Source organism: Chiloscyllium plagiosum, unplaced genomic scaffold, assembly GCF_037043375.1.
Source record: "Chiloscyllium plagiosum isolate Xiang-an unplaced genomic scaffold, Cpla_swu_hap1 HiC_scaffold_6, whole genome shotgun sequence".
Classification (NCBI taxonomy): Eukaryota; Metazoa; Chordata; class Chondrichthyes; order Orectolobiformes; family Hemiscylliidae; genus Chiloscyllium; species Chiloscyllium plagiosum.
The window spans coordinates 51726185-51738801 of NW_028270144.1; positions in this window are offsets into that span (position 1 = coordinate 51726185).

Consider the following 12617-nt stretch of genomic DNA (forward strand, 5'->3'; position numbering starts at 1 on the left):
TTTTTTTCAGGATGTGACCAGTAGCGCAGACCAGGGTGAACTAGCAGATGTTGTGTATCTGGACTTTCAAACGCATTTGACAAGGTTCCACACAAGAGATTAGTCAGGAAAGTTAAAGCTCATAGTATCAGAGGTAATGTATCGACACGGATAGAGAACTGGTTAACAGACAGGAAGCAGAGAGTTAGAATCAACAGGTCCTTTCAGACTGACAGGCAGTGATGAGTGGGGTGCCACAGGGATCAGTGCTGGGACCTCAGCTGTTCACAATATATATTAACTATCTGATTGAAGGAATTGAATACAATATCTCCAAATTTTCAGATGACACAAAGCTTGGTGACAGTGTGTGTTGTGAGAAGGATGCTAAGGCTGCAGGGTGACTTGGACAGACTGGCTGAGTGGACAAATACTTGGCAAATGCGATATAATGGGATAAATGTGAGGTTATTGTTACGACACAGTGGTGAACCCTTCTACTAATTAAATCAAACACCCAGAAAAGTTCACCTCACCCTGTAATCTGTTAAAAGTATGAGTGACAGAGAGCTACCAAATTCCAGTCTTTAAAGAAAAGAAAAAGGTTTGTTATCTACAAAACAGAATTCACTTACAACGTTACTGAATGAAACACAAGGAACAGAAAACAGACTACCAAATAACTTATCCTATCCGAAAACTCAACAGACTAACCCAACTTAATGATGCTGCTCCCAATACTTGCAACAATCCCCATAAACACCCTTGGAACAAAAGATAAAACCAAACACAAGTTCTTACAGGATAGAAGTCAGAGAGAGAGAGAGTACCAGCCTGGACCTGATTCTGGGTCCAGTAGCTTTTACACATTACCAATGAAAAAAACTCCAAAGAAAAGCTGAGCTGGGAGAACTGGCCATACCCCTTTCATTAGATGAAAGTTTCACCTAGTTGATTTTAGCTTAAAAATGTGTTGCTGGAAAAGCGCAGCAGGTCAGGCAGCATCAGAGAAGGAAAATTGACCGAAACGTCGATTCTCCTTCTCCTTTGCTGCCTGACCTGCTGCGCTTTTCCAGCAACACAATTTTAAGCTCTGATCCCCAGCATCTGCAGTCCTCACTTTCTCCTAGTTGATTTTAACCTTACTGCGAATCCTCTTGCAAGGATGCCTACCTTGAAGAAGTTCTCCTCTCTGTACAAGGATCTCAGTGACTCTCTCTCTCACTGCAACCCTCAGGTGCAATGAGAGAGAGAGTCACTGTGCCCTGAAACTCTTCAACCATGTCCTGAAACAGACTCGCTACCATAGCCACATCTGCTTCCTCAGTGCTTGCCTCTGCAAACAACTGATCCCACATGAACTCCGGATTACATTCAAACCAGCACAGTTTGAACAGGACAACTAGTACAGACTACAAAATGCAAAACCACCAACTACGGTTGTCCTTCAGGATCCTCCGCTCATGCTTGCAGCCATGCACTGCCACCTAACCTCTCCATAGTCAGCTATGCCTCAACTGAGGGCCACACTCTCTCAGAACTGCAAAAGACCCCTTCTGTACTATATCCTAAGAAGAATTCATACTCTCAACAAACAGTATGTCTACATCATCTCAAACATCAAAAACTATAAGTACAACGAACTCTTATATATCCACCTCCATAACCAGCACTCCTCAAACATTCCAGAAGCTTCCCCCGGCCTCTGGAACTGCTCGGCCACCATTAGCCACCATCCCCATGGTGATCGATGACACCACTTCTGCCCCCATCGCAGCAGCTTCCGCATCCACTTCCGCCCCTATCGATTTCACATGCACCATGTGTGACATCACTTCCGCCCCGCACGTCATTGCTGACATCACGCATTCCGTGACTTCTGCCCCCCCCACTGCTGACACGCCCCCCCCCGCAGATCCCACTGTCAACATCCCGCCCAACAACCCTGCTAGTGATTCCACCCCCATTCCCCCTACCACCACTCCCACTCCAGTTACAGGCTCCACCTCCACTCCTAGCTCCACACCTATACCATGTCCTAGGTCCTAACTCCCAGCCCTGCTGAGTTTTCACCATCCCCCCAGACCTCCCCCTCACTGAGGATGAATGATCAGTCCTCAGCAAAGGCCTTACCTGCATCCCCCTCCATTCACGCATCAACGAATTCAATACACATCATGACGCAAACACTTCTTCCGCCACCTCCACCTCTGAGCTTACTTTTACAATCAGGACTCCCGCCCACCTTCCGAGGACCCCTTTACCCATCTCCAACACACTCCATCCATCGGGAGACCCCGTGCTGGCCTATTAGCCGCCCTCAATCTCTTCATTTCCAACTGCTGCCAAGATATTAATCGCCTCAACCTGTTTGACCCCCCCACTCCAACTTCTCATCCTCAGAACACACAGCCTTCCACTCCCTCTGCTCCAATCCCAACCTCACCATCAAACCAGCAGATAAAGGGGGTGCAGTGGTAGTTTGGCACACTGACCTCTACACTGCTGAAGCCAGGTGCCAATTCAAAGACACCTCCTCCTACCGCACCCTCAACCATTACCTCACCGCCCTCCCCCCCCCAATCACCAAAATATCATCTCCCAGACCATACACAATCTCATCACCTCAGGAGATCTACCACCCACAGCTTCCAACCTCATAGTTCGGGAACCCTGCACCGCCCGATTCTACCTCCTTCCCAAGATCCACAAGCCTGACCACCCCAGCCGACCCATTGTCTCAGCCTGCTCCTGCTCCACCAAACTCATCTTCACCTACCTCGATACTCTCCTGTCCCTAGTCCAGGAACTCCCCACATATGTTCGCGACACCATCCATGCCCTCCACCTCCTCCAAGACTTCCATTTCCCCGGCCCCCAATGCCTCATCTTCACCATGGACATCCAATCCCTCTACACTTCCATCTGCCATGATTAGGGACTCCAAGTCCTTCGCTTCTTCCTTTCCCGACGTCCCCAACAGTACCCTTCCTCTGACACTCTCATTCGTTTGGCTGAACTGGTCCTCACCCTTAACATATTCTCATTCGAATCCTCCCACTTCCTCCAGATGAATAGGGTAGCCATGAGCACCTGCATGGGCCCCAGCTATGCCCGTCTCTTTGTTGGCTACATAGAACAGTCCATCTTCCGTAGTTACACTGGCACCATTCCCCACCTCTTCCTCCACTACATTGATGATTGCATCAGTGCTACCTCATGCTCCCACGAGGAGGTTGAGCAGTTCATCAACTTCACCAACTCATTCCACCCTGACCTTAAATTCACCTGGACCATCTCTGACACCTCCCTTCCCTTCCTTGACCCCTCCATATCCATCAATGATGACCGACTTAACACTGACATTTTTTACAAATCACCAACTCCCACAGCTACCTGGATTACACCTCTTCTCACCCTACCTCCTGCAAAAATACTATCCAGTATTCCCAATTCCTCTGCCTCCACCCTATCTGCTCCCAGAAGGACCAGTTCCACCACAGAGCACACCAGATGGCCTCCTTCTTTAAAGACTGTAATTTCTCTTCCCACGTGGTTGAAGATGCTCTCCAATGCCTCTCATCCACGTCCCGCACTTCCGCCCTCAAACCCCACCCCTCCAACTGCAACAAGGACAGAATCCCCCTGATCGTCACCCTCCATCTCACCAACCTCCGCATAAACCGTATTATCCAATGACATTTCCACTACCTACAAACGGACCCCACCACCAGGGATGTATTTCCCTCCCCACCCCTATCCACTTTCCGCAAAGACCAATCCCTCCGTGACTACTTGGTCAGGTCCACGCCCCCTAACAATCCACCCTCCTTCCTGGCACCTGCCCCAGCTACCGCTGGAATTGCAAACCTGTGCCCACACCTCCCCCCTCACCTCTATCCAAGGCCCCAAAGGAGCCTTCCATAGCCATCAAAGTTTCACCTGCATATCCACAAATGTCATTTATTGTATCTGTTGCTTGTGATGCAGTGTCCTTTACATTGGGAAGACTGCCTTCTCATAGAGTGCTTTCGGGAACATCTCCGGGACACCCGCAACAATCAACCCCACCACCCCGTGGACAAACATTTCAACTCCCCCTCCCACTCTGCCGAGGATATGCAGGTCCTGGGCCTCCTCCACCGCCACTCCCTCACCATTCGATGCCTGGAGGAAAAACACCTCATCTTCCGCTTCAGAACACTTCAGCTCCAGGGCATCAATGTGGACTTCACCAGTTTCCTCATTTCCCCTCCCCCACCTTACCCCAGTTCCAACCTGCCAGCTCAGCACTGTCCCCATGACTGTCCTACGTGCCAATCTTCCTTCTCACCTATCCGCTCCACCCTCCTCTCCGATCTATCATCTTCATCCCCACCTCCATCCACCTATTGCACTCTTAGCTACCTTCTCCCCAGCCCCATCCCCTCCCATTTATTTTTCCACCCCAGAGGCTCTCTGCCTTCATTCCCGATGAAAGGTTTTGCCCGAAACATCGATTTTCCTACTCCTCAGATACTGCCTGACCTGCTGTGCTTTTCTAGCACCACACTAATCTTGATATCCTTTTCATTGTACGTGTTTTTCTTAAACTTGAAAGCCTTCTGACTGAGGCAGTATCTGTTATCTAGTACCAAACTGGCCCTAAAACCTTTCAACCTCCAGACTTTTCAGAGTCTATGCGATTTATGAGCTCTCTGGAAAAAAAAACAAGGACTGCACAACCTTGTTAAAGAAAAAGCTTCGTCACACTATGTATAGTTAATACGTTTGCAGATGACATCAAAATTGTTGATGTGTTGGATATCCCAAGAAGATTATTTCACAATACAGCAGGATATCGATCAGTTGGGTAGGTGGTCCGAAGAGTAGCAGATGGAGTTTAATTTAGATAAATGTGAGGTGCTGCATTTTGGAAAGGCAAATCAGAGCAGGACTTATACACTTAATGGTAAAATCCTAGGAGTGTTGATGAACAAAGACACCTTGCAATGCAGGTACAGAGTCCCTTAAAAGTGGAATTCCAGGTTGACAGGATAGTGGAGAAGGTGTTTGGTGTATTTGGCTTTATTGTCCAGTGCATTGAGTAAAGGAGTTGGGAGGTCATGTTGCAGCTATGCAGGATGTTGGTTAGGCTACTTTTGGAATGCTACATTAATTTTGGTCTTTTTGCTATAGGAAGAATGTTGTAAACTTTAAAGGGTTCAGAAAAGATCTATAGGGATGTTGCAAGGGTTGGCAGATTTGGGAGAGGCTAATTAGACTGGGGCTATTTTCTATAGAGTGTTAAAGGCTAAGGTTTATAAATCTTATACAAGTTTAGAAATCATAAGGGGCATAGATAGGATGAATAGCCATGGTCTTTTCCCCAGGGGTGGAGAGAATAGAGGAATGGCAGAGGCTGGTACAATTACATCATTGAAAAGGCATCTGATGTGTACATAAATAGGAAGAGTTTAGAGAGATACGGTCCAAATGTTGGCAAATGGGACTAGATTAATTTCGGATATCTGGTCAGCATGGACAAGTTGGACAGAAGATTTTTGTTTCCATGCTGTTCAGTTCTATGTCTCTATGACTATGTGTCTTGAGAGAGTCCATATTACAGAAGAGGAGGTGCTGCAAGTCTTAAAACACAAAATCCCCAGAACCTGATGAAGTGTTTACCAGAACGTTGTGGGTGGCTATGGAGGAAATTGCAGGGTCATAGCAGAGACACTTGTAGGTCAGATGCCTGAAGAGTTGATGGTGGCTAATATTGTGCTTTTTTAAAGAAAAAATCAGGGAAATGCCAAGAGAATATAGACCAGTGAGCTTCTGTGGTGGGTAAGTGTGGGAGGGGATTCTGAAAGATAGGATCTACAGACATTTGGAAAGGTAAGGACTAACTTGAGATAGTCAGCATGGCTTTGTGTGTGGAAAATCGTGTTTCATGAACTTTATTAAGTTTTTTGAAGGGGTAACCAATAAAGTAGATGAGAGCAGTGTAGATGTTGTCTACATGGAATTTAGAAAGGCCTTTGACAAGGTGTCACATGGTAGGCTGTTAAGTAAGGTTACATTTCATGGGATCCAGGAAGGGCTAGCCAATTGGATACAAAATTGGCTTGAAGGTAGAAGACAGAAGATTCTGGGAAAGGATTGTTTTTCAAACTGAAGGCCTGTGACCCAGAAGTGTGCTACAGGGATCGATGCTAGATTCATTATTATTTATCATTGATATAAATTATTTGGATGAGAATTTAGGAGGTACGAATTGTAAGTTTGCAGATGACACCAAGATTATTCGTATAGTGAACAGTGAAAAGGTTATCTGGGAATTGAGCTATATATTGATTAATTTGGCCCATCAGCTGAGGAAGTTTAATTTAAATAAATGCTGAAATGTGTTGCTGGGAAAGCGCATGCCCGAAACGTCGATTCTCCTGCTCCTTGGATGCTGCCTGACCTGCTGTGCTTTTCCAGCAACACATCTTCAGCTCTGATCTCCAGCATCTGCAGTCCTCACTTTCTCCTAATTTAAATAAATGTAAGGTGTGTCAAACCAGGGCAAGATTTACACAGTCAGTGGTAGGGCCCTGGGCAGTGTTATAGAACAAAGAGATTTAGGGGTACAGGTTCATAACTCCTTGCAAGTGGAGTCACAGGGAGGCAAAAAGGTGAAGAAGGCTTTTGGTATGCTTGCTTTCATCCGTCAGAGCATTGAATATAGGAGTTGGGATGTCTCATTGCAGTTGTACAAGATGTTGGTTAGGCTATATTTCTTTTATTTATTCACAGGATGTGGACATTGCTAGCTAGGCAGTATTTATTGCCTTTCCCTAATTGCCCAGAGGGCAGTTAAGAGTCAATCACATTGCTATGGGCCTGGAGCCAGACGAGGTAAAGTTGGCAGTTTCCTTCCCTGTAGGACATTAGTGAGCCAGATGGGTTTATCTGACAATAAGGAATGAATTCATGATCATCATTAGACTACTAATTCCAGATCATTGAATTCAAATTCCATCATTTGCCATGGCGGGATTCAAACCCAGGTCCCCAGAACATTACTTGGGGCGCTAGACTAACAATCCAGCAATAATATCACTCGGCCATCATCTCCCCATGCAGTTCTGATCTCCCTAGTATAGAAAGTTAAACTGGAAACAGTGCAGTAAATGACTTACTAAGACACTACTTGGACTTGACGTTTGAGCTATGAACAGAGACTGGATAGGCTGGGAATGTAGAAGATTGAGGGGTGACCTTATAGAGGTCTATAAAATCATGAGAGGGATAGATATGGTAGATAGCTAACAGCTTTTCTCCAGGAGTCTGAAACTCGAGGGCATAGGTTGAAGGTGAGAAGGGAGACATACAAAAGGGTGCAGAGTAGTAATGTTTTCACACAAGAGATGGTGAGTGTCCAGCACAGGCTGCCAGATGTAGTGGAGGAGGTGAGTACAATTTTATTGTTTAAGAAACATTTGTACAGGCACATGGATGGAACAGGTATGCAGGAGTATCGACCAAAAGCAGGCAAATGAAAATAAATTAATTGTGAAAACTGGGCAGGATGAACGAGTTGGCTCATAGGGCCTGTTTCCATACTGTAACCATGCTGTATGACTCTATATATCACCTTTTTCTAGCTAGTATCAGTTCTGAAGGGTCACCAGACTCAAAACATTAATTCTGTTTTCTCTTCACAGATGCTGCTAGACCTGCTCCAGCAACTTCTGTTTTTGATTCATCAATGGATATTCGCTGATGACTGCAAAATGTTCAACACCATTTGTGAATCCTTAGATATTGAACTAGCCCATATCCAAATGCAATAAGATCTGCAAAATATCCAGGCTAGGGCTGAAAAGCGGCATGTAATAATTTGCACCTCACAAATGCCAGGCAAAACCCACCTTCAATGACAGAGAATCTAACCATCATTGTATGTCCCTTGACATACAATGACATTAGAATCACTCTCCACTGGTTATGATTGACCAGAAAATGAACAGGACTAGCCATATTAATACAGTGGTTACAACAGCAGGTCAGAAGCTGTCAATTCTATGGTGGTTAACTCATCTCCTGTTCCCTTAAAGCTTGTCCATCATTTGCAAGGCACAAGTCAGGAGTGAGATGGAATAGTCCCTACTGTCCTGAATGGGTGCAGCTCCAAGAAGCTTGATATGACCTAGGACAAAGCAGGTCACTTAATCGACATTCTAGCCATAACTTTCAACATTCACTCCCTTTATCACTGATGTTCAGTGACGGCAGTGTATACCATCTCTAAGACACACTGCTGCAATTTTCCAAGGCAACCTCAGTAGTTGCAGTTACCTTGCAATTTTACAAATTGCAACCTCTAACATCTAGAAAAATAAGGGCAATAAATATATGAGAATACCAGCACCTGCAAATATCCCTCTATGTCTCACACATTCGGCATTATATTGCTGTTCCTTCGTTATCACTGGATCAAAATTTTGGAACTCTGTCCTCTTACAGTATTGATGCAGTCTCTCTCACCCAAGGACAGCAACAGTTGAGAAAGGTGCTCAAGGCAACTTTCTCTGTAACAATTTGTATTAGATAATAAATATGAGTGTAACTAATGATGCCTACATCCCATGAATGAATTTTTATAAGGAAACACTGTTGGCTCAAAGCACAAAATAAAACAGGACACAATATTCGAATTAAGAATTTATCATTATGTTTGCATTTTTTGAAGAGTCCTTTTGAGTATTCATTTCTTTTGCAAAATCTCCTTTCTTGGATCTCTTCACAAAAACTATTTCCCCTCGAGGTACTAGAAGAATTCCCAAAGAGATTATACCTGCACATTGGGCCACTTCCAATTAAGCAGTAGTACTTTTTGTCTCATTGTTAGTGGTAAGTGGGTATCTCTAGTGAGGGCCAGTAGTTTTTGCCCATTCCTAATTGCCTTTGACTCTGTGGCTTCTTGGGCCATTACAGAAAGCAGTCAAGAGTCAATCACATAGCTGTGGGTCTGGAGTCATGTTTAAAGGTAAAGTCACCATAGTCCCGGACCTTAGGGTTGTCCCTCATTTCAGAGAGGTGACTAATGGTTTTTAACCAAGGGTCACCATGCCTCAAGCAACAGTTGATGTTGAGAAGGCAGCATCATTATCGTGACCTCATTGAACCCATGCTTTGGTCTCACTGCAACTGTCCAGTCAACTGAGCTGATGAACCCCAGATCATGTGCAGACCAGACTAGTGCGAAAGACAGATTTCATTCCCTAAAAGGACATTAGTGAACCCAATAGATTTTTATGACCATCTGCAATGAACTCATAGTGGTTATTACTGAGTCTTATTTCTAAATCCAGATGGATTAAATCAGTTTAAATTCCAAGTTACCATGGTAAGTTTTGAGTTCTTGACCCCAAAGCATCAATCAAATGACATTACCACCACATCACCATCTCCTCTTAGGGCTATTCTATATCCCTCACCCCCACTGAGTAAATGCCCACTTTAGAACTTGATAGAAAGTGAGAAAAATGTATTTGTCTTGTCTATTCTGTCCACAAAGTGATGCAACCTCTTCAGCACCCTCCCCAGTTTCTTGGAATGCCATGATGTAGGGAAGGAAAAGAGAGAAAAAATGCTAACATATTGGAAAGCCAAAACAAAAACAGAAACACAACAGATCTGTCAGCATCTGTAGAAATAATAAATATGTTGGATTTTGTACTGTTCATTGGCACTGGAAAAGATGAGATTACTAAGTACATTAAGAAATTTGGAAAGTGGCAGGGGAAAGTGGAAAATACCTTAAAATCAAACCAATGCAATTAATTTCAAAGAATCATTGGTGAAATCCAAAATATCAAATTTACAAACAGCAGGTAAATAATTCAGGAAGTGGAAACTATGGTAGATGAAAACATGGAAATCCTTGGAAACAAATTTGAAATAAAACAGATTTGAGATTGAAATACATAAAATGTCTCTGTAAAGCATTCAAAGAGCTAAGGAATAGTTTATATTAGCACTCTCACATGGAGTGGTTGCATGTGCTGCAATGGATGCTTCAACAAATTAATTGTATATTGTTCCATCTTCCATTGTAGCTTTTTCCTGAACATTGAGGTCAGCAAAAACACAGAGAAGAGGAAATGGGTGGCGCGCCATACGCAATCAGATCAGAGTAAGATAATCTTTTTGCTGTTTGTGCCCTGATTAGCAGAGGTCGTGGTCTGCTTTAATGGTTCAATCTCATATCACGCATGACAACACCTATTAAATAGAAACATGTTGCTTGATCATGACATAATGTCTTTTTTCAAAATCCTTTTACATTCTGTCCCACATATGGCTGAGCTGTTGCCTCTTCCTATACCAACAAGCAATATTTAAATGAAGGTGCAGCTTTACTGCCTTTTGTACATAGTGATCCAACTGTCAATCATATGACTTTGGAATTGTGGATAAAGCCTGAAGCTAGAAAGGAATATCAGAACTGAGAACATTTCTGACATATCTGAACATTGTTGTAAAGTAAATTATAAAAAAGGCAATCACAAGTGAGGTGAAAACTATTGAAGCAAAGGTGCTTTTAAATAGAACAGCCTCTACAAAAGATCCCTTTCTTATGAATTCAGGATTATCATTGGATACTATGACAAATAAACCTGAAAGTGCAGCTACGTTCCTTACATTTTAATGTTAATGCAAAGCCCAAGATAGCATACAACAGCACTAAACTCAGGGCGCAAATGAAACATTCAGCCCCAAGCTGATTTATAAGTTGAAGCTGAGAAGGGTGGTGTGAAAGTTATTTTGCTGTCTGAAAGTTATTTTGCTGTCTGACCAAGACCTGACTCTTGATTAAGGCTTTATTTCTGCTGATTGAGATATTAATGTGAAGCCAAATTGCTTCGGACCAATCCAATGATTTGTGTGTGAATGGTTACTCAAAGTTGTCCTTCAGTAAACCTATCAGTGAAGATTGCTGGATCAATTATAGAAATACAATTGGTTTATTCAGGAAGTGGCAACAGCTCAAGCCATGCATGGGACTGTGACTTTAAAAGGATTTTGATTAAATTGCCTTATGCAACAATTAAATGATGCTAATGGAAACTTTCATTAGAGTTAACACAGCAGAACCCAATAAATATTTAAATGTTACTTAAATAACTTACCATCACAGTTCCAATGGTGATGATTTGGAGATGCCGGTGTTGGACTGGGGTGTACAAAGTTAAAAATCACACAACACCAGGTTATAGTCCAACAGGTTTAATTGGAAGCACACTAGCTTTCGGAGCGACGCTCCTTCATCAGGTGATGAAGGAGCATCGCTCCGAAAGCTAGTGTGCTTCCAATTAAACCTGTTGGACTATAACCTGGTGTTGTGTGAGTTCCAATGGTAATAGACATGTTTGGGTAACACTGACATAGCCAATAAATTTGATGCAGCAATTATGATGTTGGTGCATCATAGCGGCTGCTGATTTCTTCTAGGCTGGACAATCACCTTTAAATTTTAATAAGATACCACCAATATGGAGAACTAATATAAAACAAAATACTGCAACTGCTGGAAATCAGATATGAACACTGAAAATGTTAGAATTACTTAGCAAGGTGGTTAGAATCAATGGAGAGAGAAACAGAATTAACAGGCTCAACTTTCTTTTTCACTAATTATGAGTTGTGTTGAGTTTTTTTGGAGGGTTTTCTGTCACGAAGTCTATCAAATTCTCTTGCTGTATTTCACCAGAGACACCACATTAGTTATCCAGGCTGCCCTTATGACATCCCTCACATCTGATTCCTGCCCAATTGTACCATGTGCTGTTCCCAGAACAACTTGTCACTTACTGGATAGCATCTAAAAGATTTGCATTCCTCATGTCTGCACCATCTTCAAAAGACTGGTTTACACCCAAATGAACCTTGGCATTCTGGATCTACCCTGCTTGATTGAGGACATTTACAAGTGATATCAGAGAAAGGAAAGGTGGCACTGTGATTTCCCAACAGGGAATTGGAAGTCTTGGTCAAGGGGTTGTTACATAGGAGGGATGCCCTCTTCCTGGAGGGTGCTACCTGGTCCTGCCAGCCTGGTCCAAAGCCTCCATAATCCAGAGGAATGGCCAACAGAAGAGCAAGGAGGTCAATAACCATACCTGCTGTGCCACCCTCTTCTTTCTGCTACCTCTCAATGATTCACTCTCTGCTATTGCACCTACTTCTCACAAAGACTCATGCTCAGCAATTCTCATTATTGCCTGCAATATTCTCACTTACTTGTTGTTACCATCTCCATTGTCCCTGCATGGCCTCTGTGGTGCCTATTCACTCTCACATTGCCCCACTTTCACCAGCATTAACAGCCATGTCAGCCACCATCATTGCCTTTAGTCCTTGCCTTCCTCTCATTACAGGAGAAAACAATCACAACACAGCAAAGAGAGACCGTACAGATATAAGGGCTTCAGACATTTTAGCTTTTTACTACTTATAGAGAGAATCCTGGCCCTGGCAGGTGAAGACAGGCACTGATTCTGTGGAGATGCTGAGACATTCTCCCACCCCTTGCACAAAGGTTTCTATATTATGAGGTGAATGGGCCTTCTACCTTCACTGTGCTGCTCCCTTCTGACCCATTCATA